The sequence below is a fragment of the Arachis hypogaea genome, chromosome 2 (assembly GCF_003086295.3).
Source record: "Arachis hypogaea cultivar Tifrunner chromosome 2, arahy.Tifrunner.gnm2.J5K5, whole genome shotgun sequence".
Lineage (NCBI taxonomy): Eukaryota > Viridiplantae > Streptophyta > Magnoliopsida > Fabales > Fabaceae > Arachis > Arachis hypogaea.
This window is the reverse complement of record NC_092037.1, coordinates 51050860-51076299: the sequence shown is the minus strand read 5'-3', so window position 1 is coordinate 51076299 and position 25440 is coordinate 51050860. Positions and strand designations below refer to the sequence as shown.

Here is a 25440-nt window from a genome sequence, read left to right as displayed (position 1 = left end):
GGGATGTCTCCCTCTATGTCAACTCCAACTGAATAACAGAGGTGACAAATGAGATGAGGGAAGGCTAACCTTGCTAAGGTAGAGGACTTGTCCGCCACCTTATAGAGTTCTTGGGCTATAACCTCATGAACTTCTATTTCTTCTCCAATCATGATGCTATGGTTCATGATAGCCCGGTCTATGGTAACTTCGGACCGGTTGCTAGTGGGAATGATTGAGCGTTGGATGAACTCCAACCATCCTCTAGCCACGGGTTTGAGGTCATGCCTTCTCAATTGAACCGGCTTTCCTCTTGAATCTCTCTTCCATTGGGCGCCCTCTTCACATATGACTGTGAGGACTTGGTCCAACCTTTGATCAAAGTTGACCCTTCTAGTGTAAGGATGTTCATCTCCTTGCATCATAGGCAAGTTGAACGCCACCCTCACACTTTCCGGACTAAAATCCAAGTATTTCCCCCGAACCATAGTAAGATAATTCTTTGGATTCGGGTTCACACTTTGGTCATGGTTCTTGGTGATCCATGCATTGGCATAGAACTCTTGAACCATCAAGATTCCGACTTGTTGAATGGGGTTGGTAAGAACTTCCCAACCTCTTCTTCGGATCTCATGTCGGATCTCCGGATATTCACCCTTTTTGAGTGAAAAAGGGACCTCGGGGATCACCTTCTTCAAGGCCACAACTTCATAGAAATGGTCTTGATGCACCCTTGAGATGAATCTCTCCATCTCCCATGACTCGGAGGTGGAAGCTTTTTCCTTCCCTTTCCTCTTTCTAGAGGTTTCTCCGGTCTTGGATGCCATAAATGGTTATGGAAAAACAAAAAGCAATGCTTTTACCACACCAAACTTAAAATGTTTGCTCGTCCTCGAGCAAAAGAAGAAAGAAGAGAGTAGAAGAAGAAGAAATGAGGGGAAAGGGAATGGCTTTAATTTTCGGCCAAGAAGGGGAGAAGTGGTGTGTATGTTGTGGGAAAATGAAGGAGTGAAGGAGGGTTTATATAGGAGAGGGGGATGGGAGGGTTCGGCCATTTGAGGGTGGGTTTGGGTGGGAAGGTGGTTTGAATTTGAATGGTGAGGTAGGTGGGGTTTTATGAAGGGTGGATGTGAGTGGTGAAGAGAAAGATGGGATTTGATAGGTGAAGGGTTTTTGGGGAAGAGGTATTGAGGTGATTGGTGAATGGGTGAAGAAGAGGGAGAGAGTGGTAGGGTAGGTGGGGATCCTGTGGGGTCCACAGATCCTGAGGTGTCAAGGAAAAGTCATCCCTGCACCAAATAGCAAGAAAAAACACGTTTTGTGCCAATTCTGGCGTTAAACGCCGGGCTGGTGCCCATTTCTGGCGTTTAACGCCAGCTTCTTGCCCATTTCTGGCGTTTAACGCCAGTCTGGTGCCCCTTTCTGGCGTTAAACGCCCAGAATGGTGCCAGACTGGGCGTTAAACGCCCAACAGCTAACCTCACTGGCGTTTAAACGCCAGTGGGTGCGTCCTCCAGGGTGTGCTGTTTTTCTTCCTGTTTTTCATTCTGTTTTTGCTTTTTTCATTAATTTTGTGACTTCTCATGATCATCAACCTACAAAAAAGAGAAAATAACAAAATAAAATAGATAAAATATAACATTGGGTTGCCTCCCAACAAGCGCTTCTTTAATGTCAGTAGCTTGACAGAGGACTCTCATGGAGCCTCACAGATACTCAGAGCCATGTTGGAACCTCCCAACACCAAACTTAGAGTTTGAATGTTGGGGTTCAACACCAAACTTAGAGTTTGGGTGTGGCCTCCCAACACCAAACTTAAAGTTTGACTGTGGGGGCTCTGTTTGGCTCTACCTTGAGAGAAGCTCTTGATGCTTCCTCTCCATGATGACAGAGGGATATCCTTGAGCCTTAAACACCAAGGATTCTTCATTCACTTGAATGATCAACTCTCCTCTATCAACATCAATCACAGCTTTTGCTGTGGCTAGGAAGGGTCTGCCAAGGATGATGGATTCATCCATGCACTTCCCAGTCTCTAGGACTATGAAATCAGTAGGGATGTAATAGTCTTCAACTTTAACCAGAACATCCTCTACAAGTCCGTGGGCTTGTTTTCTTGAATTGTCTGCCATCTCTAGTGAGATTTTTGCAGCTTGCACCTCAGAGATCCCTAACTTCTCCATTACAGAGAGAGGCATGAGGTTTACACTTGACCCTAAGTCACACAAGGCCTTCTTGAAGGTCATGGTGCCTATAGTACAAGGTATTGAAAACTTCCCAGGATCCTGTCTCTTTTGAGGCAGTTTCTGCCTAGACAAGTCATCCAGTTCCTTGGTGAGCAAAGGAGGTTCATCCTCCCAAGTCTCATTTCCAAACAACTTGTCATTTAGCTTCATGATTGCTCCAAGGTATTTAGCAACTTGCTCCTCAGTGACATACTCATCCTCTTCAGAGGAAGAATACTCATCAGAGCTCATGAATGGCAGAAGTAAGTCCAATGGAATCTCTATGGTCTCAGTTTGAGCCTCAGATTCCCATGATTCCTCATTGGGGAACTCATTGGAGGTCAGTGGACATCCAGTGAGGCCTTCCTCAGTGGCGTTCACTGCCTCTTCTTCCTCCTAAAATTCGGCCATGTTGATGGCCTTGCACTCTCCTTTTGGATTTTCTTCTGTATTGCTTGGAAGAGTACTAGGAGGGAGTTCAGTAATTTTCTTGCTCAGCTGACCCACTTGTCCTTCCAAGTTTCTAATGGAAGACCTAGTTTCAGTCATGAAACTTTGAGTGGTTTTGATTAGATCAGAGACCATGGTTGCTAAGTCAGAGGTATTCTGCTTAGAACTCTCTGTCTGTTGCTGAGAAGATGATGGAAAAGGCTTGCTATTGCTAAACCTGTTTCTTCCACCATTATTGTTATTGAAACCTTGTTGAGGTCTCTGTTGATCCTTCCATGAAAGATTTGGATGATTCCTCCATGAAGGATTATAGGTGTTTCCATAGGATTCTCCCATGTAATTCACCTCTTCCATTGAAGGGTTCTCAGGATCATAAGCTTCTTTCTCAGATGAAGCTTCCTTAGTACTGCTTGGTGCATTTTGCATTCCAGACAGACTTTGAGAAATCATATTGACTTGTTGAGTCAATATTTTGTTCTGAGCCAAGATGGCATTCAGAGTGTCAATCTCAAGAACTCCTTTCTTCTGACTAGTCCCATTGTTCACAGGATTTCTTTCAGAAGTGTACATGAATTGGTTATTTGCAACCATTTCAATCAGTTCTTGAGTTTCAGTAGGCGTCTTCTTCAGATGAAGAGATCCTCCAGCAGAGCTATCCAAAGACATCTTGGACAGTTCAGAGAGACCATCATAGAAAATACCTATGATGCTCCATTCAGAAAGCATGTCAGAGGGACACTTTCTAATTAATTGTTTGTATCTTTCCCAAGCTTCATAGAGGGATTCTCCTTCCTTCTGTCTGAAGGTTTGGACTTCCACTCTAAGCTTACTCAATTTTTGAGGTGGAAAGAACTTTGCCAAGAAGGCATTGACTAGCTTTTCCCAAGAGTCCAGGCTTTCTTTAGGTTGTGAGTCCAACCATGTTCTAGCTCTGTCTCTTACAGCAAAAGGGAATAGCATAAGTCTGTAGACCTCAGGGTCAACCCCATTAGTCTTGACAGTGTCACAGATTTGCAAGAACTCAGCTAAAAACTGATGAGGATCTTCCAGTGGAAGTCCATGGAACTTGCAATTCTGTTGCATTAGAGAAACTAATTGAGGCTTAAGCTCAAAGTTGTTTGCTCCAATGGCAGGGATAGAGATGCTTCTCCCATAGAAGTCGGAAGTAGGTGCAGTAAAGTCACCCAGCACCTTCCTTGCATTGTTGGCATTGTTGTTTTCGGCTGCCATGTGTTCTTCTTCTTTGAAGAATTCGGTCAGGTCCTCTAAAGAGAGTTGTGCTTTGGCTTCTCTTAGCTTTCTCTTCAAGGTCCTTTCAGGTTCAGGAACAGCCTCAACAAGAATGCCTTTGTCTTTGCTCCTGCTCATATGAAAGAGAAGAGAACAAGAAAATATGGAATCCTCTATGTCACAGTATAGAGATTCCTTGAAGTGTTAGAGGAAAAGAAGAGTAGAAGACAGGAGTAGAAAATTCGAACTTATCAAAGAAGATGGAGTTCGAATTTTGCATTAAGGAATAGTGTTAGTCCATAAATAGAAGGATGTGAGAAGGAGGGAAGTGATTTTCGAAAATTAAGTGAAAAATTTTGAAAACATTTTGAAAAACACTAATTAATTTTCGAAAACCAAGAGTGAGAAAGAGATCGAGTGATTTTTGAAAAAGATTTTGAAATTAGAAATTAAAAAGATTTGATTGAAAACTATTTTGAAAAAGATGTGGTTAAGAAGATATGATTGATTCAAAAAAAATGTGATTGAGAAGATATGATTTGAAAAACATTTTAAAAAGATTTGATTTTGAAAAATTAAAAACTTAACTATCAAGAAAAGATATGATTCAAACATTAAACCTTTCTCAACAGAAAAGGCAACATACTTGAAATGTTGAATCAAATCATTAATTGATAGTAAGTATCTTTGAAAAAGGAAAGAAATTGATTTTGAAAAAGATTTGATTGAAAAGATATGATTTGAAAAAGATTTGAATTTGAAAAACTTTGAAAACCTGAAAAAAATTGCATTGAAAAACAGAATCTTCCCCCTTGTGCCATCCTGGCGTTAAACGCCCAGAATGGTGCACATTCTGGCGTTTAACGCCCAAAATACTACCCTTTTGGGCGTTAAACGCCCAACCAGGTACCCTGGTTGGCGTTTAAACGCCAGTCTGTCCTTCTTCACTGGGCGTTTTGAACGCCCAGCTTTTTCTGTGCAATTCCTCTGCTGAATGTTCTGAATCTTCAATTCTCTGTATTATTGACTTGAAAAGACACAAAGTAAAAATATTTTTGGATTTTTAATAATTAGGACAAATCAAAATGCAACAAGAATCAAATAACAATGCATGCAAGACACCAAACTTAGCAGTTTGTATACTGCTGTCACTAACAAGATGAAAATGCATATGAGACACACAAAACACTCAAGTCAATTGAATTTAAAGATCAGAGCACGAAAATTATCAAGAATTACTTGAAAATCCTTAAGACACATGAATGAATGCATGCAATTGACACCAAACTTAAAATGAGACACTAGACTCAAACAAGCAAATTTTTTTTTTTTGGTTTTTATGATTTTTTTTTATTTTTTTGTGTTTTTCGAAAATTAAATGGAAAAAGATATCAAAATTCTTGATGAAAATTCCAGGAATCAGTGCAATGCTAGTCTAAGACTCCGGTCCAGGAATTAGACATGGCTTCACAGCCAGCCAAGCTTTCAAAGAAAGCTTCGGTCCAAAACACTAGACATGGCCAAAGGCCAGCCAAGCCTTAGCAGATCACTGCTCCAAGAGCAAGATTGATAGAAATCAACAAGCTCTTGTGATGATAAGTTGAAACCTCGGTCCAATGAGATTAGACATGGCTTCTCAGCCAGCCAGATTTCAACAAATCATCATGAAACTCTAGAATTCATCTTCAAGAATTTCGAAAAAAAATACCTAATCTAAGCAACAAGATGAACCTTCAGTTGTCCAATCTGAACAATCCTTGGCACTGATGTTACCGGACCAAAAGCTTGCTCAAAACGTGAACAATCCCCGGCAACGGCGCCAAAAACTTGGTAGCGCGAAATTGTGAACAATACTTTTCACAACTCTCATAATCCCCGGACATGAACCCCAAAAACTTGGTGTTCAATACCATGGCATTACACAACTTCACACAACTAACCAGCAAGTGCACTGGGTCGTCCAAGTAATAAACCTTACGCGAGTAAGGGTCGATCCCACGGAGATTGTTAGTATGAAGCAAGCTATGGTCATCTTATAAATCTTAGTCAGGCAAACTCAAATGGATATGGTGATGAACGCATAAAAACATAAAGATAAAGATAGAGGTACTTATGTAATTCATTGGTAGGAACTTCAGATAAGTGCATGAAGATGCCTTCCCTTCCGTCTCTCTGCTTTCCTACTGTCTTCATCCAATCCTTCTTACTCCTTTCCATGGCAAGCTTATGTAGGGTTTCACCGTTGTCAGTGGCTACCTCCCATCCTCTCAGTGAAAACGTTGCCTATGCTCTGTCACAGCATGGGTAATCATCTGTCGATTCTCGGTCAGGCCGGAATAGAATCCATCGATTCTTTTGCGTCTGTCACTAACGCCCCACCTGCTAGGAGTTTGAAGCACGTCACAGTCATTCAATCATTGAATCCTACTCAGAATACCACAGACAAGGTTAGACCTTCCAGATTCTCTTGAATGCCGCCATCAGTTCTAGCCTATACCACGAAGACTCTGATCTCATGGAATGGTTGGCTCGGTTGTCAGGCGAGCACTCGGTTGTCAGGCGATCAACCATGCATCGTGCAATCAGGAATCCAAGAGATATTCACCCAATCGAAGGTAGAACAGAGGTGGTTGTCAGTCACATGTTCATAGGTGAGAATGATGATGAGTGTCACGGATCATCACATTCATCAAGTTGAAGAACAAGTGATATCTTAGAACAAGAACAAGCGGAATTGAATGGAAGAACAATAGTAATTGCATTAATACTCGAGGTACAGCAGAGCTCCACACCTTAATCTATGGTGTGTAGAAGCTCCACCGTTGAAAATACATAAGAACAAGGTCTAGGCATGGCCGAATGGCCAGCCTCCCAATGATCTAAGATAGCATCAAAACAAAGATAACTACCCCGATATCTCAATACAATAGTAAAAGGTCCTACTTATAGAAAACTAGTAGCCTAGGGTGTACAGAGATGAGTAAAAGACATAAAAATCCACTTCCGGGCCCACTTGGTGTGTACTTGGGCTGAGCAATGAAGCATTTTCGTGTAGAGACTCTCCTTGGAGTTAAACGCCAGCTTTAGTGCCAGTTTGGGCATTTAACTCCCATTTTGGTGCCAGTTCCGGCGTTTAACGCTGGAATTCCTGAGGGTGACTTTGAACGCCGGTTTGGGCCATCAAATCTTGGGCAAAGTATGGACTATCATATATTGCTGGAAAGCCCAGGATGTCTACTTTCCAACGCCGTTGAGAGCGCGCCAATTGGGCTTCTGTAGCTCCAGAAAATCCGCTTCGAGTGCAGGGAGGTCAGAATCCAACAGCATCTGCAGTCCTTTTCAGTCTCTGAATCAGATTTTTGCTCAGGTCCCTCAATTTCAGCCAGAAAATACCTGAAATCACAAAAAAACACACAAACTCATAGTAAAGCCCAGAAAAGTGAATTTTAACTAAAAACTAATAAAATATACTAAAAACTAACTAGATCATACTAAAAACATACTAAAAACAATGCCAAAAAGCGTACAAATTATCCGCTCATCAGACAGCTTCCTCTACTTGTTCCTTTACGAAATTATGCTCTATACTATCTACTAGAGTCTCTAGTGTCTTCTTCGTGCTGCGTTCTTCATTAGATTCTCCACCTGAAGCCATGGGAGTCTGTTGAGTGCCTGAACGTCTGGAAGATAATTGATTTATTGCTTGCTCTAGTTGATGAAGGGTTGCATTAAATTGTTTTACTGATTCTTCAAGGCAAACCTGTGATTCTTGGCTTGATGGATATCGACATGGTGCATAGGTGTGTGGTGGTTCTTGGGAATAGTTGGATTGGCGTTGGGGTGGATAAGGATCATATGGTGGCGAATGGTGAAAAAGAGCTTGTAAGTATGGTGGATTGAGGTTGTGTTGAAAGGATGGTCTCTGAGCACAGGGTGGGGCTTTTTGGTAGCTACAAGGCGGTCCACCATATCTATCAGCTTGGTATGCGTTGTAGAATGGTCTCTGTCCATGATATCTAGGAGGGTGTTGTTGCCTAAAGGGGTGATCAGATCCTTGTGGCTCCATCCATCTTTGATTGCTTAGACCTTGATGCATAGTCCCGTTATAGCTTCCATTCCTTGCAACAAAATTAGAACCAAACTCAAAGTGAGAGGGGTGAGAATTCATAGTAGCTATCAGAAATAAGAGGGAAGAGAAGGAACAAATAAACAAGTAAAAAAAATATATTTACAATAACCAATAATAAGGCACATGTTTGCAATTCCCCGGCAACGGCGCCATTTTGAAGAACTGAATATTGATGGTTTAGAAGTTATAGTAAACTCTTGTTGTAAGTATAGTTACTAAACCAAGCAATCAACCTTTCTTACAAACGTTTTGGTTGTCAAAAGTAACAAACCCCTAAATAAATTGATAACCAAAGTATTTAAACCTCGGGTTGTCTTCTCAAGGAATTGCAGGGAGGTATGTTCTTATTATTGGTTATGGGTTTTGTAAATCGGGGTTTTAAAGATGAGGAACAAGTAATTTAAATGGCAGATAAAATAAATAAATAACTGTAAAATAAACTCTTGGCAAGATATGAAAATTCGGAAGTCCTATCCTAGTTACTCCTATAAGAATGGAAGTTAATCCCACTTAGTTAACCTTTGTGTAAGCAAGAGAAAGTCAAGTGAACCAATTGGTTAGATTTCCCAAGTCCTAGCCAAGTCTTAAGGAAAGACTAGAGTTAGTGGAATTCCAGTTAATTAGCCGACATAACAATCAATCCTGAATAGTTGATAACTCAAGAGCTTCCAGTTAATCAATTAAAGCCAATAATATAAAAAGCTAAATAAGAATCATAAATATCTGGAATACCTCAAATAACATTCATTCAAAGCAGTCAAATCTAACATAGAAAATATTCATAAGCCAATTGGGCAACATAAATCAAACATAAATAAAAGCATTAAAGTATCTCAAAGTAGAAGAGAGGTCAAAATAAATAAATATTGAACCTGATGAAGAATTGAAATCCTAAATCCTTTAAGAGGAATCCTAATCCTAAATCCTAAGAGAGAGGAGAGAACATCTCTCTCTAAAAACTACATCTAAAACCTAAAATTGTGAGTTATGAAAAGCATATGAAGTCCTGCATGTTTCCTGACTTTAATCTGTGTTTCTGAGCCGAAAACTGGGTTGAAATGCGGCCCAGAATCTCTGCCAGCGACTTTTGTAATTCTGCAGATCGCGCACGTCACGCGTCCCCGTCGTCCACGCGATCGCGTCACTCAGCATTATTCGTTGCACGCGTGCGCGTCGTCCACGCATTCGCGTCATTTGTGCAGCTTCTAATCCGCGCGGTCGCGTCAGGCACGCGAACGCGTCACTCTGATTTCTTCCATCTCACGCGGTCGCGTGAGCTATGCGACCGCGTGACTTCTCGCTGGTCATCTCCTCAATTCCTTGTGTTCCTTCCATTTTTGCACGGTTCCTCTTCATTCTCTAAGCCATTCCTGCCCTATGAAGCCTGAAACACTTAACACATAGATCAAGGCATCAAATGGTAATAAGAGAGGATTAAGATTAGCTAAATTAAGACCAAAGAAGCATGTTTTCAATCATAGAACTAAACTAGGAAGGAATTGTAAAATCATGCAAATCATATGAATAAGTGGGTAAAAAGCTTGATAAAACCACTCAATTAAATACTATATAAACCATGAAATAGTGGTTTATCATGGACCTATTCATCCACCATGTGGATCTTTTAGATATTTTATGGTCCTAATAGACGCATCTTCGAGATGGTTACATGTGTGCTTATTATCTTCTCGCAACCTGGCATTTGCGAGATTACTGGCTCAAATTATTCGATTAAAAGCACAATTTCCAGAAAATCCAATCAAAAAAATTTGTCTTGATAATGCTGGTGAATTTACTTCCCAAGCTTTTGATGCTTATTGTATGGCTAATGGAATAAGTGTTGAACATCCAGTAGCTTATGTTCACACACAAAATGGGTTAGCAGAATCACTTATTAAATGCCTCCAATTGATTGCTAGACTCTTACTTATGAGAACAAATCTCCCAACCTCGGTTTGGGGGCATGCTGTTTTACATGCCGCAACACTTATTCGTTTGAGGCCAACGAGTTACCATCAGTTCTCTCCTATGCAATTAGCTTTTGGCCAGCAGTCAAATGTCTCACATTTAAGAATATTTGGATGTGCGATATATGTACCCACTGCACCACCTAATCGCACCAAAATGGGACCCCAAAGAAAATTGGGGATATATGTTGGATATGATTATCCCTCTATAGTGACTTATCTTGAGATACAAACTGGAGATGTATTTAAAGCCCGGTTTGCGGATTATCATTTTGATGAATCAAAATTTCCAATATTAGGGGGAGAGAATAAGCTTCCTAAAAAGGAACTTAATTGGAATGCATCGTCCTTGATGCATTTAGATCCTCGATCATGGCAATGTGAACTAGAAGTTCAAAAGATTATACATTTGCAAAGAATAGCAAATGAATTGCCTGATGTATTTTCTGATACAAAGAGGATAACCAAGTCGTATATTGATGCCAGGGCATCTTTGCTAGTTTTACTAGCCATTTTTGTATGCTTTAGGTTAGTTTCATGCATTTTCATAGGCAATAAGCAAGTATTTGGATGAGAATTGTATGCATGCCTTGATTCAATCAAACATTGTTAATTATGTGCATTTTTATGAGATTTATGCAAGAATTGTTTGATGTTATGAATGATGCAAAATCTTGTGATTTAGCAAGGCTTTGATGCATGTGTTTGGTTGATGATAGGTGAAGCAAAGAACCCTGGAACAAGGAGGAAGTCACCAAGGGCGTTGCCAACTCTAGAAGGGCGTTGCCAATGCCAATGTGTGAAGCAATGAAGTGAGGAAGCCCTGGATGATAAGAGCCAGAGTGCACGTTGCTAACTTGGAGTGCATTGGCGTGTTTGGCAACAACTCAAGGCAACTTGGATGATGACTCTCCCACTCAAGCACGTTGCCAACGTTGGGATGCATAGGCGTGTTCAATGACAACGCCAAGCAGCAAGTATGGAGCCATGAGGAAGGCTCGAGCACGTTGTCAACTCCAGGATACATAGGCGTGTTCATTGGCAACGCATCATACAAGCAAGCTAGGCAACCTTGGGAATGAAGAGCACGTTGCTAACTTGGGAATGCATTGGCGTGCTCATCAACAACTCAGCAATGCTTGGAGCTAGGAAGCATACGTTAGCACGTTGGCAACTTGAAAGAACAAAGGAGTGTTTGCCAAAAACGCTGGAGAGCTGGACAGCCTGACCTTACCTCCTTCAATGGAGTATATCTTGAGCTACAAAACTCCAAATGAGGTGATTTCAACGGCATTTGAAAGTAGACATCCAGATATTTCCAACCATATATCATAGTATGGGGTTGGCATTCATTTGAAGCTTCAAAAGCCGGCTTCATTTAGAGCTTCAGAATCTGAGCACGTTGGCAACGCTGGAAACAAGGGCGTTTTCACCAAAAACGTGTGCGATTTTGGCAGCCTGACCCTGTCTCCTTCAAACGATCATAACTTGAGTTATAGAGATCCAAATTGAGTGCTTTCAGTTGCGTTGGAAAGCTGACATTCAGCGCTTTCCAACCATATATAATAGTCTATAGTGGAGCATGAAATGGAAGCTCGAATCAGAGTCATCTTTAGGCCCCAAAAACAAGGAAATGAGGTTGAAATTCAAGGAAGCATGAATGGGCCCTGGAGGGGAGCAGCGAGCACGTTGCCAACGTGCCAACAAGGGGGCGTGTTCAGCAACAACGCCAGCCCCATGTCTCAGCCTTGGGAGGTTTGGCACGTTACCAACTTGGAAGAGAGGGGCGTGTTCAGCAACAACTTCAATAAACTTGGCAGCCTGACCTTACCTTCTTTGAGGAAGCATAACTTGAGCTAGAAAAATCCAATTGAGATGATTCCAAGTGCATTAGAAAGAAGACACTCTGAGCTTTCCAATGATGTATGATAGTCCATATTGAAGCAGAGGATTGACACTCAAATTCTGGGCAACATTAAGCATGAAAGTAAAGTCAAGAAGAAGAAAAGCAAGTTGTTAGCAACAACTTGGGCTAGTAACGCCCAAGCACCAAGCTACCAGCCCAGGAAGTGTATTGGCACGTTGCCAACGTCCTTTGAACTGGTGTGTTTGCCAGTAACGCCAGGCCATTGGGCCAGAAGCAATGTGAATGAGCTCTTCTTCCTCTGTTTGACAAGAATTCCTTCATGAAGCTAATCCAAATCAAACAAGCAAAGCCCATAAATCTCAACCAATCAAGGCCACAAGAATCATCTAGAATAGTTAATTTTCATTTTGTTTGTAATTTTCTTTTAATTTCATTTCAATTTGTAATTTAGAAAAGCCTATATAAAGGCCATAGTTTCATAGATTGAAGGGGGAACGGAGGAGACCAATTTGGAATTCTGTGAATTGGCACACTCCATTAGGAGTGGGTCTTCGGACCCCTCCCCTCAAACACTCTTCTTCTCTTCTCTTCTTTTCTTCCTTAGTAGTAGTTCAATTTTAGTTTGTACTTTTCAATTATAAATTTTGAAGTTCCAATTTCAGTTTTGAATTCTAAATCTTCACCTTTATTTTTCTGCACTTTAGTTTTCTACAATTTCGTTTTCATTTGAGAGCAATGACCACTTAATTCCCTCTACATTTGGGAAAGGAGCTCTGTTTCAATTTTGATTGAATTGATGTTTCTTTCTCCTTCTCAATTCAAGTGGTTCATCTAAAAGGAAACTCTTGTTCTTCATAGATTCAATCACCATCGAGAGAGGGATTAATCTATATGAATTATGTGGTGAATTTGAGAAAGGAGCTACATAATTCAGTTTAGAGTTCATCCTTTCATGATTTCCTTGATCAATACACTTTGGTTGGTATGTGAGATGTAACCTCCCTTAGTTGAGATTCTGGAAATTGTGTGGCTTGGATTAGAAATTGAACTTCATCTCTTCTCATGAACAATTAGATCACGAGAGTGGCAATTGGTTGTGTTGAGAGAAATTGAGTTACCAAGAGATTGGGACTCAATTACCCACAATTTGCCATGGATCTATCTTACATGATTGACAAGGAGTGAGACCCATTGATTCATGAGGAATCAACATCTCCAATCCCTTGTGTTTTCCATCTTTACTTTCCGTCATTTACTTTCTAGCAATTTACTTTCCTGCACTTTACTTTCTTGTACTTTTCATTCCTTGCAATTTATTTTCCAGCACTTTACTTTTATGTCATTTACTTTTCTTGCACTTTATTGCTTTCTTTTAATTTCTAGCCATTTACATTTATTGTTTGCTTATCACTCCAAAATGATTGTCTAACTAGAATAATCAACTAACTATTGATTATTTAATCCTTTAATCCTCGTGGGATCGACCTCACTCTTAGTGAGTTTTATTACTTGATACGACCCGGTATACTTGCCGGTTGTACGTGAAATTAAATTTTTACGTATCATATATACCAGCGGAAAATGCCCCAATTCGAATTGATGTCCCAGTTGGACAAATTGCCACCGAAGCAAATACACGCCATAAGCGTGGCAGGTTTGTCGGTTCCAAAGACAAAAATCCTCGAAAGAGAAAAGAGGTAAATACGATCCCTGTTGAAAAAGACATAGTAAAGACAGCTGCAGTTGTCCAAAATTCTGATATAGTTTTAACGCCAAAAGACGTTCAGGTACCTGAAAATTGTGAAAATGATGAGATCTCGATAAATTATGTCTTTACATGAGAGAAATGAGACCGAAATAAGACAATTGTCAATGAAATATTTGCATATAATGTGGCATTAAATATCATGCATGAAAATAAGGATCTTGAGCCAAGATCAGTCGAAGAATGTCGACAAATAAATGATTGGTCAAAATGAAAAGAAGCCATGAAGGCTGAATTAGACTCTCTTTGGACCTGTAGTCCGTACACCTGTAGATATAAAACCTGTTGGATACCGATGGGTATTTGTGAGAAAACGAAATGAGAAAAATGAAGTTGTGCACTACAAAACCCGACTTGTGGCACAAGGTTTTTCACAAAGGCCCGGTATAGACTATGAAGAAACGTATTCCCCTGTAGTGGATGCGATAACATTGCATTATCTGGTCAGTTTATCTGCATATTGTAAACTGCATATGTATTTAATGGATGTGGTAACAGCCTATTTATACGGATCATTAGATCGGGATATCTATATGAAAGTCCCTAAAGGACTAAAGATATCTAAACCATCCAATGAATATTCACAAGGGTTATACTCGGTCAAATTGCAAAGATCTTTATATGGTCTGAAACAATCTGAACGAATATGGTATAATCGTCTTACTGAGTATCTGGCCAAAAATAGATTCAAGAATGATGATATTTGCCCATGTATTTTCATAAAGAAATCTACATCAGGATTCATTATAATTGCTGTATACGTTGATGATTTAAATATCATTGGGACTCCTGAAGAGATTCTAACAATTATAAAAACTCTAAAAGAAGAGTTTGAGATGAAAGATCTTGGAAAGACTAAACTTTGTCTCGGCCTGCAGATCGAGCATACAAAAGACGGGATCTTTATTCATCAAACAACATATACAGAAAAGATCTTAAAGAGATTTTATATAGATAAGTCACATCCATTAAGTACCCCAATAATTGTAAGATCCTTAGATGTGGAAAATGATCAATTCCGTCCTAAAGAAGAGAATGAAGATATCTTGGATCCTAAAGTACCATATCTTAGTACCATTGGAGCACTAATGAATCTTGCTAATAATACACGACCCGATATATTATTTTCTGTGAACTTACTAGCAAGTTATAGTTCATCTCCAACCAAAAGACATTGGACCGGAATCAAGCAAATTTTTTGATATCTTCATGGAACGGTTGATATGGGATTGTTTTATCCCTATGGATGCAAGTCACTATTAGTTGGCTATGCAGATGCTGGGTACTTGTCTGATCCACATAAAGGGAGATCTTAAACAGGATATCTGTTCACATATGGTGATACAACTATATCATGGAGGTCCATAAAATAGACAATTGCAGCAACCTCCTCTAATCATGCTGAAATACTAGCGATACATGAAGCTAGTCGCGAGTGTTTTTGGCTCAAGAGTTTGATCCAATATATTCTGTCATCATGTGGACTGATTGATCATAAGATAGCTCCAATGGTCCTGTTTGAAGACATGCATTGCTCAACTTAAAGGCGGATACATCAAAGGTGATAGAACAAAACATATTTCTCCCAAATTCTTCTTCACTCATGATCTTCAAAATCAGGAGACAATTGATGTCCAACAAATTCGCTCAAGTGACAATCTGGCATATTTGTTCACAAAGTCACTCCCAAAATTCTCCTTTAAAAGATTGGTACATGAGATTGGGATGCGCCGATTTTGAGACATTAAATGATGTCGGCAAGAGGGGGAGACTGTACTCTTTTTTCCTTGGTCAGGTTTTTTCCCAATGGGTTTTTCTTGACAAGGTTTTTAATGAGGCAGTCCCCATCACTAAAAGATATTGTACTCTTTTTCCTTCACTAAAATTTTTTTTCTATTGGATTTTTCTTTAGTAAGATTTTAACGAGACAATAATCCTAAATTGTCATTCAAGGAGGAGTGTTGAGATAAGGATGTGGATGACTACGTGGACTAACCCTCTCAATATTAAAGGAACCTCTCTCCAAGACAATCAAAATAAATAAAGTTTGAAAATCAAGTCTTGTTATATGTATATATAAGAGGAGCTACAGTTGAAGTAATACACATCAATAAAAACAATCTTCTCTTTTTTTTACTATGCAAATATTTTCTCTCTCTTTTATCTCTCTTTAGCTTTAAATTACATTATCTATAATATTAGTAAATATAGAAATTACTTATATTATAGTAAAATAAAAATATATTTATATTTTTTTATTTTATATTTATTATAACTTCCTTATTTATTTTACAACATATTTTTATTAATTTCTTATTTGTATGTATTTTGCATTATTAGGTAAAATTCTGTTTAAAAAAAAAAAATCGTCTTTGTGTGTGTGCGCAGCTCTTTGTATAGGCACACTCTCAAACATGGCCTCTGCTGACAGCACCCGCATAATCGGTGCGTCCGCATCCCTTCCACCTTCTCGTCACTTTTCCTTTCTTCTTCTCTGAGCCAACCATTCACCCTCATCCTCTTCATCTTCTTCACCAATATCATCATCCATCCCTGTCTCAGCCTCCTACCACCGTACCACCACCGGCGACTCAACCCAGCCGCCGCACCCTTTTCGGTGCCCCAACCCGTTCCAGCTCGCTCTCCTTCTCTCACTGAACAACGAACCTGTCTCCGTCTCCATGGCCATCGTCACTGAACCTCCAGCCACCCGCCACCAGGACCGCCGGCGACCGCCGCAGTCGCCGTGCCCCTCACCCCATCTCTCCTCCCTGTCTCAGCTTCACCTTCTTCTTCTCCTCGCCTTCCCTCCGCCGAGATCCCCCTCTTCGCGCCGGCAACCCTTATCGCCGCCAGCGCCACACCGCGCTCTGCAACCGCGGCTTTCTCCTTCTCTCTTCCTTCTCTTCCCCTTCCCCGTTTCCCGTTCACACCTCTCCGCGAAGCCCAGAACCCACCGCGCTCCCTTCCCTCTGTCCGAACCCTAGCTCCCCGAACCACCACCGCGAACCACCGTAGCCTCCACCATCACCTTCGCGCTAACCCATAGCCCACCTTCCGCACCAGCAATTTCCTCTTCTCCTTCCCAGTGCGTCTCAACACCTTCCCTGCCTCAGCTCCCTCACTGAACTGAACAGAAGCTTCAGCCCCTGGCCGAGCCTTTCTCCCCTGTTTCTCTTCACTGCCTGCAACAACCAGAAGGGGGCAAAGCCCTGTCTCCACTCCACTGCCCCTTCCCCACTGCCACTACGCCAGCGTCGCCACTAGACCACCTCTGGGCCGGCATCCCTCTGCTTCTGTTTCCCCTTCTCCTGTCCCTTCCCTTTCTCTGTTCTGTTTCTGCCCTTCCAGGTTCCATTCTCTATTCTGTTTTCTATTCCCTTTTCTGTTTTCTGTTAGCTTAGTTTAATTTTTGTTGATTAAGTTAGTTAGAAATGCATGTGTAGTTGATTAGGTGGTTAGAGAATCTGAGCTGGATAGAGGATTTAGGGTTGTTTTGATTGATAATGTTGTTTGGAATGCTGCTGTCTCTCTAATTTTCCTTGGCTTGTTTGTTGCTGGATGATTTGTCCTGTGCTTATTTAACTTGTGCATTGCTGCTGTTTTGGGTTACTGCTGGATTAATTCACTGCTGTTCGGGTTGCTCATTTATGATGGAATCACTGATTCTGATTTGATTTTTTCTTGTTGAATTGATGGTTAAATTGCTCGAGTTCATTTGGTTAGTTGTTTGACTGATTTTCTGTTGAACTTCTGAGATATTGCTGATGGGAGTGTTGAATTATTGTTGCTGGAAATCTGCTGTTGAGTTTGGTTGAAAATTTTCTTGATTGTGTGGAGATTCGCTGATTTACTGCCATTTTTATGACTTTTGAGGCTGAAATTGACGGGATAAGGTGTGATTGTTGCATGTTTAATTGTCTGGAATTGTTTAGATCATTTGGATACTTGTTACTTCATTGCGTTAAAGTTGTTTTTGCTAAAACTTTGCTGCTGTTAGGTTGCTTTGGAGTAGGATTAGTATAAGTTCATAGATAATTAATCATGCTATTATGCTTCTTAAGTTTGAATTTCATTTGGCTTGAACTGGCTTAACTGAATTGCTGCTGAAGTCTTCTTTCAATTTTGCACTTGACTGTTTGAATTCAGATTGCCTGCTTGTTAAATGGTTCATTGTTTTGGTGCTATATTTTTTTTCTTGCTGTATTTTGGCTCACTTTCTGATTTCCTTTGAAAACATACATGGTTTTTGTGTTTTTAATTGTCAATGCATTCATAGGAAGTCTGAATTGATTGATTGAGTTTGGGAAATAGGCCAATTTCCTGTTGAAATGCTGCCGGAATTTATCTTAATCTGTTTTCAATATTCATCTTTGATTCAATTAATTGATTGAGTTGGTATTTCATTGCTTTTGGTTTTCAACTGTTGTTAACTCAATTGAGTGACTATCCGGCTGATTGCTTCTTTGTTTTGGTTGTTGAATGTTGAGGTTTTTGCATTCACTACGCCGCTGCTATTCTATTTGATTGCCCAATTAAGCTGCATTGTGTTGTTTGAGCAAACAAGTTCTATTTGACGAATTTCTGTGTCAAAATAGACCCTTGTTTGCTACATGATCTCTGATTGCCTCAAGAACTTCTTTGCAAGTTTTGGTCATGCTTCTAACTTTCTTTGCTTACTTGTGATGTTAATTTACTTCTATGCATTGAATAGTTCAAGTGAATTTTTAAATTGACCATAAACTTGGAATTCTTTGGAAAATTTGAGCCTCTTTTGCATAAAGTCACAAGTTTGAAGGTTTTAAATCTAAGTGGCTGAATTGATTCATTTTATTTTTGCCTAACTTTCATCAAGTCACTTAGATCATGAGGTTTTCAAGTCTTGTTTCAACTTGTGAGTTTTATGCCTTATGGAATTTGGTGTCTAAATGTTCTTTGGCTTACTTGTTTCTCTATGTTTCTAACTTTGTCAACACCAAATTGCTTCAAATTATGCTAATTTACTTGTGATTGATGTTTACTTGATTATATGCTCTACACATACATGTGCATCAGTTGTTTTGGCATCTTGATTTTTTTTTTGAGAAGTGAATAGAAACTTGCTTGTTTTGAAATTTTTGAAACACTTAGGAATTAAGGAACTTGTGACTATGCACCCAACTTTTGATTTTTTCTTCCATTTCTTTTACTAATTTTTCCCTTCTTTTTACATAACTTTTAACCATTATTTTCTTTTTCAACTAACTTTTTCTTTTCTTAACATACCTTTTGACTATTTTTTCTTTCTTTTCTTTTTCCCAACTAATTTTTTCTTTTTCTTCATATAACTTTGACTTTTCTTTTCCTTTTCAACTAACATTAATTTTTAACTTCTCTTTTCTTTTTTTTCAACTAACTATTTTCTTTTTACTCACTTAACTTTTAACTTTCCTTTTACCTTTCAACTAACAATAACCTCTAATTGTTTTCTCTCTCTTTATGCATAGTAACAATGCTCCTTCCTTCTTTTATTCTTTGATAAACAAGCAAGTTAACTTTCCACAAGTCCTGAATTTGATTGGAAGTTGTTTGTGTTTGATTTAATTTGACTCTCATGTATGCTTCCATTCAAATTTACATTATCTGTTCACTTCATATATATATGCTGTTTTGTGATTCAGTTTTCTGCTTATGAGCATCTAAGGAGGAGGAGGCCTAGCGTGATGAACCGGAGGAGGCATGGGACAGTAGAGGTGATGCAGTGACGATCCCTTCCACTCCGCATGATCGTGAGCACCGAGGATGGTGATACATTTTAAGTGTGGGGAGGTTGTGCATCTTCAGCAAGCGCATTTTGGGTGACAAGCTTTATTCCGAACACTTTTAGTTTAGTTTCTTTTTATACTTTTTAGTTGTTTTGTATATATTTTATCTTTTGAAAACCTTTTTACTTAGTTTATTGTACTTTCTTAGTTTATTGCACTTTCTAATTTTGCTTGTACATAACTTAGTATTACATTGTAGTTATGCATATTTTGGCATTTTGCTCTTAATCTTGGCTTTTACATATGCTTTTTAGTTTTTTAGCTATGATTGTGATTTTGGATGATGTGATGATTGCACCTTGTTTGATTTTCTATATACTTGCTATTTTGGTTTGATTGAAATTAGGAATTAAACTTAGGATTTTTTTACTTTTTCCATCCAATCACATTATATACATATAGAATAAATGTTAGTCAATTTAATGAAATTTCTAAAGAACTTACTGTTTATAAAGGGCATTGAAATTCAAATTGAATTGAGTTGAAATTCTTTGAAACTTGCATGATTCATACATTGTGGAATATGGTTTGAGTTAAAGAACATACAACTTGTGAGATTTTGAGCCTTATTGTGTGGTTACGCTATTTGACCACTTATTTTATTTTTGTGTGTGCTCTTCTCTATGAATGCAATCTTTAGTTTGTTTAATTCTATATATCTATTGTTTAATGTATTTTTATGCATTTATGTGATTGAGGCTATCATTTCTTTATAGCTCACTCTATCCAAATAGCCTACCATTTCATTCACCTTTGTTTGCCACTTTGAGCTTATGAATACCCCCTTTTTGTTCTTTATTTTGCCACATCATTAACCTTAAGCGAAAAAGAATGAAATGCCCTTTATTTGAATCTTTGAGTAGCTTAAGTTAGTGAGTGTGTGTGATGTTTAAGTGTGGGGAAATGTGGGAACATTAGTAGATAAATATGTGTTTTATTCTTGTTGAAAAATCTTGGAAATTTTGGTGCATACTCATGTAATATTATAGAAATCATATGCATTGATGAATTGGTATATATATTATTTTCTTGAAAAAAAAAAGAAAAAAAAAGAAAAAAATGAAAAGGGGACAAAATTACCCCAATGAAAAATTCAATAAGAGTCAATGCATATGTGATGAATTAAATTAAAATGCATGAGTGTGTATTTGTAAAAGTGAGATTTTGGGTAGCTAAGTTGATATTAGAAGTTTATAGGTTGTGTGTGTTAGGTGATAATTTAGGCCAATCAAAGATTCAAATGCAAGCTCACTTAATTATATATATATCCTTATCTTTACCCTTAGCCAAGGTTGCGAGAACCGAACCGGTCACTAAACCGGTTGAGTGACTGGTTCAATGGTTCAAAGGTTCAACCGGGGTTCAACTCGGGTTCAACCGGTATAATTAAATATAAAATAAAATTATTAAAAATTTAATATATAATTTTAAATATTTAAATTTAGTAATTTTTAAACTAATTAAATTTAAAATTTTATAATTTTACATAATAAATTATTCATAATTTATAATTAAAAGTTCATAAATAACTTTAAACATCAATCTTTATAACTAATAAAAATCAAAATGCACTTAAATGACAAAGAAATAATGTTCAACCACAAACAATTATTCCAATTTCATAAAAATTATAAAAATAAAAAATATCAATAGAACAAAAAAAATTAACAATAAAAATTATAATGTTCTACAATAGCAATATCAAATTTGTTGAATACAATTGCTTGTGATTTCTCCTTCTCATTCTCCTACAAATTTTCAAACCACATCAATTGGAAAAATCAGTACAAAAACAAAGAATAACAACAAATACACTAAATATTCATAATCATAAATGATATAAAGCAAGAGTTATTATTATTATCCACTTGCATTGAGAATTTCACCAACATTGAAACTAGAAACTTTGACAAACCCAATACAAAGGAACTTGATTGGAATTTTCAATGCAAAACAATTTAAAACACTCTTTCCAGCATACTTCAAAGTTCAAAGAAGAGTATAAATTTGAACAAAAAATGTCTAAGAAAAAAATGTAATTTGTGCTCCTGAAAGATGTGAAATGATGAAAAACAATTTACCATACCACCATCAACAATTCAGATTCAGCAAAAATCAGCAACCAAAATTAACTCAGAATCAGAAAAACCAGCATAAACAACTCAGAATTAACATAAACAACTCAGAATCAGAAAAAAATTCTAGCATTAACAATGTTCATCAACAACGCAGAATCAAAAATATCAACGACCAACAACTCAAAAATCAGAATAAATAAAAATTAACAAAATAACCAAAAATAAATTGAGGTAGTAGTGCTTACCGGCGGCGAGGGAGGAAAGAAGATGACGGCGCGGTGAATACTCCGCAGCCGAGCAGAGAGACACGTCGCAATGAGAAAGAGAGAGACAGAGAGAGCTTGGAGCCTCGAATAGAGAGAGGGAACTCAAAGAGAGAGATGGGTACCAACAAATCGAGCAGAGACGACGATGGAGAAGCCTTCACCGCGGCGTTGCCAACAGTTCCGAGCAAGCACTCAACGTCGGGGAGAAGAGGATCGAGAAGTGAGCAGACCTTCCACGAGCGAAGATGGCACCCAAGTCTGTCTCTGCCGGCAGCGACAACACCGTCTATCGGAAGAGAAGAGCTCGGCGATGGGATGGGGCTGGGTTCCTACCGCCGTTAGGGTTTGGGTTTTCCCGCAGAGAGAGAGGAGAGAAAGGGGCAGGGGTGGGTAAAGGTTCTGAACCTTTGAAAATTTTTTTTAACATATATATATATATATATATATATATATATATATATATATATCATTGAACCGGAAAAAAACCGAACGGTTTTGACGGTTTATCGATTAACCGTCGGTTTGACCGGTTTTTAAGCTGGTTTTTTGCAGGACGGTTCTTCACAGCAACCGAACCGGACAAATGACCGATTCTCGGTTAATTCGGTCGAACCGGCCGGTCCGGTTCGGTTTTCAGAACAATGCCCTTAGCTCCATTATAACGTTGAAAAGACCTCATGATTTTTGCATATGTACATTAAGTTTGTGTTGATTGGTTAGATGAAGAACAAACTTTAGAAATCATGATTAGAGGAGAATTGAGTGGATTGATGCTAAACACTTGAGTGATTAGAGTGCATATACATATCCGGTGAGGGTTTAATAACTCAATTCCATATTTCCACCTTTGATCATTATTATCTTGCAAGTTTGTTAAAATACTTTATATGACTCAATTCAATTGTGAATAGGATTTGGTTATAATTGCCTTAGCCCTTGATTGTGTATAGATGCTTTCTTGAAAATTGATTTATTTGGACTATATATATATATATATATATATATATATATATATATATATATATATATATATATATATATATATATATATATATATAGTTACATACATATAGGTAGATTGCATATAGATAGTACATTGAATAATTGTTGATTCCCCTTCTTCTCTTCTTTTGGTACAGCATGAGAACATGCTATTGTTTAAGTGTGAGGATGTGATGAATCCACATTTTATGATATTTATTTGCTCTAATTTGGTGGATTTCATCAGCTTTTCTTGCATTTATCCATTGAAATAACATAGTTTCATAATTTCTCTCTAAATTGTTCTTGAAAGTGAAAACATGTTTTTTAAACTTTATAATTGCTAAATTTTATTCATTTTAATTCCATTTGATGTCTTGATGTGTTTGTTGAGTAATTTCAGACTTACAAGACAAGTATGGATTGAAGAAGTAGAAGGAAGCATGCAAAATGGGAGAATTCAAGAAATGAAAGATTTGTAAAGCTGTCAGCCCTGACCTCTCGGTACTAAAGTGATCATAACTTCAGCTACAGAGGTCCAAATAAGGCGGTTTCAGCGGCAATGGAAAGCTAACGTCCGGAGCTTCAAAATGATATATAATTTGCTATAGTGGACACAAGTTGAAGTGTGCGTACGCACACAATTTGTTCGTACGCACAAGTCAGAAAACAGCAAGTGTGCGGACGCACACATCTGTGCATCTGCACATGTCCTGGCACGTGAGCTCATTAACTGGAAATCGCTGGGGGCGATTTCTGGGCCTCCAAAACCCAATCTAACTCATTTCTGAAACTATTTTAAGCCAAATTGAAGGAAGATGAATGGGGCACTTAAGTTTAGATTTTTACATATTTTTGTTAGTTTTCTAGAGAGAGAAGCTCTCCTTTCTCTCTAGAATTAGGGTTTTTAGCTTATTCTCTCTTTAATTTCTCTCTTTAATTCTTATTTTGATGTAGTTTCATTTATGTTTCCAAGCTTTGTTATCTTAGTTCTCTTAGTTCTTCTTAATTTCTCTTTTATGTCATTTTCATTTTATGAACACTCTTGTCACTTTTAATTTCATTTAATGCAATTTTGATATTTTGTTTCTCTTTAATGCTTATTTGAGTTGTTATAATCATTTTATTGCAATTGGTAGTTTTAGAATTTATTATTATTGTAATTTAATATGTTTTATCCTTTTTTGAATGTTAGGTGTTTGATAAAATGTCTCCTTTAGCTTTTGCCTAACTTTTCACACTCTTGGCTTGTAATTGAATAATTAGGTGATATTGAGTCATAGATGTCCATTTAATATTGTGCTTAGGATTGTTAATTAATTTGGTTTTTCTTGACGCTAATCTTTTACTAAGCTAATTAGTGAGTTGATTAGGACTTAGGGATTGAGATTAATTATGCCTAGTTGACTTATCTTTGATGTAGGGTTGACTAATTGAGATTAATTCTTAGCAATTATTATGTTTGTGGTCTATGATTATGATGGGAATCCTCAATTCCCCAATCCTTGCCAAGAGTCCTTTTTGTCACTTGAATTCTATTTTTGATATTGCTTGCTTTGAGTTTTAATTTCCTTGCATGCTAAGTTACTTTCTTGCCTCTTCATTTCATTCCTTGCCATTTACATCTCTTGCATTCTAATTTCTTGTCAACTGGCATCAAACCCCTTGCTTTCCTCATAACCAATAATATGACATTTAATTGCAATTTCTAAGGAGAACGACCCGAGAGTCTAAATACTCTTGGTTATTTGTTTTGTATTGTGACTTATTCTTTGAATTAAACTTTGATGTAGAGAGATAGTTGTTGATTTGGCTATACTTAACAAATGATTTCTATTTCAATAAATTCCGAATCAATGACAAATTCTCGCTCATCATCCGGCTATGTGTATGCACAAGATACTACTTGAGAAAGTTACTAAACCGGTAGTGCAACCACAAAGGTGGCTCAATCTAACTATGGAAGAGGTGGTCCAAAAAGAAGTTATGAAGCTCTGGAAAGCCTGGATAATTTATCCAATTTTTGACAGTCCATAGGTGAGTCATGTGCAAGTGGTTCCCAAGAAGGGAGGCGTAATAGTGGTCAAGAATGAGAAGAATAAATTTATTCCTACAAGAACCGTCATGGGGTGGCATATGTGCATTGACTACAGGAGGGTCAACATAGTCTGAAGAGAGAGATACCCACCATGATGACTGAGGTGGTTCAATTTCTTTTCCAATTCTTATTTTCCTTCTGCTATTATTATATTAATTTTCTTTTTTATATTTAATTTATATATCCTTTGCATGAGTCTTAGTAATTCCTAGTTTTCTTAGCTTAGTTTAATTAGGTTTCAATTCAAGAATGTCTCGTTTATCATGATCTGAGCTTGAATTATAAGAAAAAAAAGAGAGAAGCAAGATAAAAGTGGTGTATGATGTATGCGCATCATGTTGTGTTTTTCTATACTTTTTCATATAAAAATTAATGCATAATACTTAATTATGGAGTATTTTGGTGCTTAAGTTGTATATTGCTTTGATCTTTTGATTTGATGAATTTTATCGGAAGTGTGGCTGGCGTGCCTGGGAAGTGGCACGCTGGGCCAAATTTTCTGCAAACATGCCAGGGTGACCTCCTCACCTTTGAAAGAGCATAACTTGAAAGCTAGCATTAGAAAGCTGACTTCTAGAGCTTTCCTAAGATATATAATAGT

The 25440-nt window shown here is 38.0% G+C and overlaps 1 long non-coding RNA gene across 1 annotated transcript; it reads left to right on the top strand.

Annotated features, from left to right (window-relative positions):
- Positions 1-15935: 15935 nt before the first annotated feature.
- On the top strand, positions 15936-19644 carry LOC112744076 (uncharacterized). Its single transcript, XR_003172605.3, has 2 exons — positions 15936-16963; positions 19273-19644. It is a non-coding gene; the product is annotated as an uncharacterized lncRNA (long non-coding RNA).
- Positions 19645-25440: the final 5796 nt, after the last annotated feature.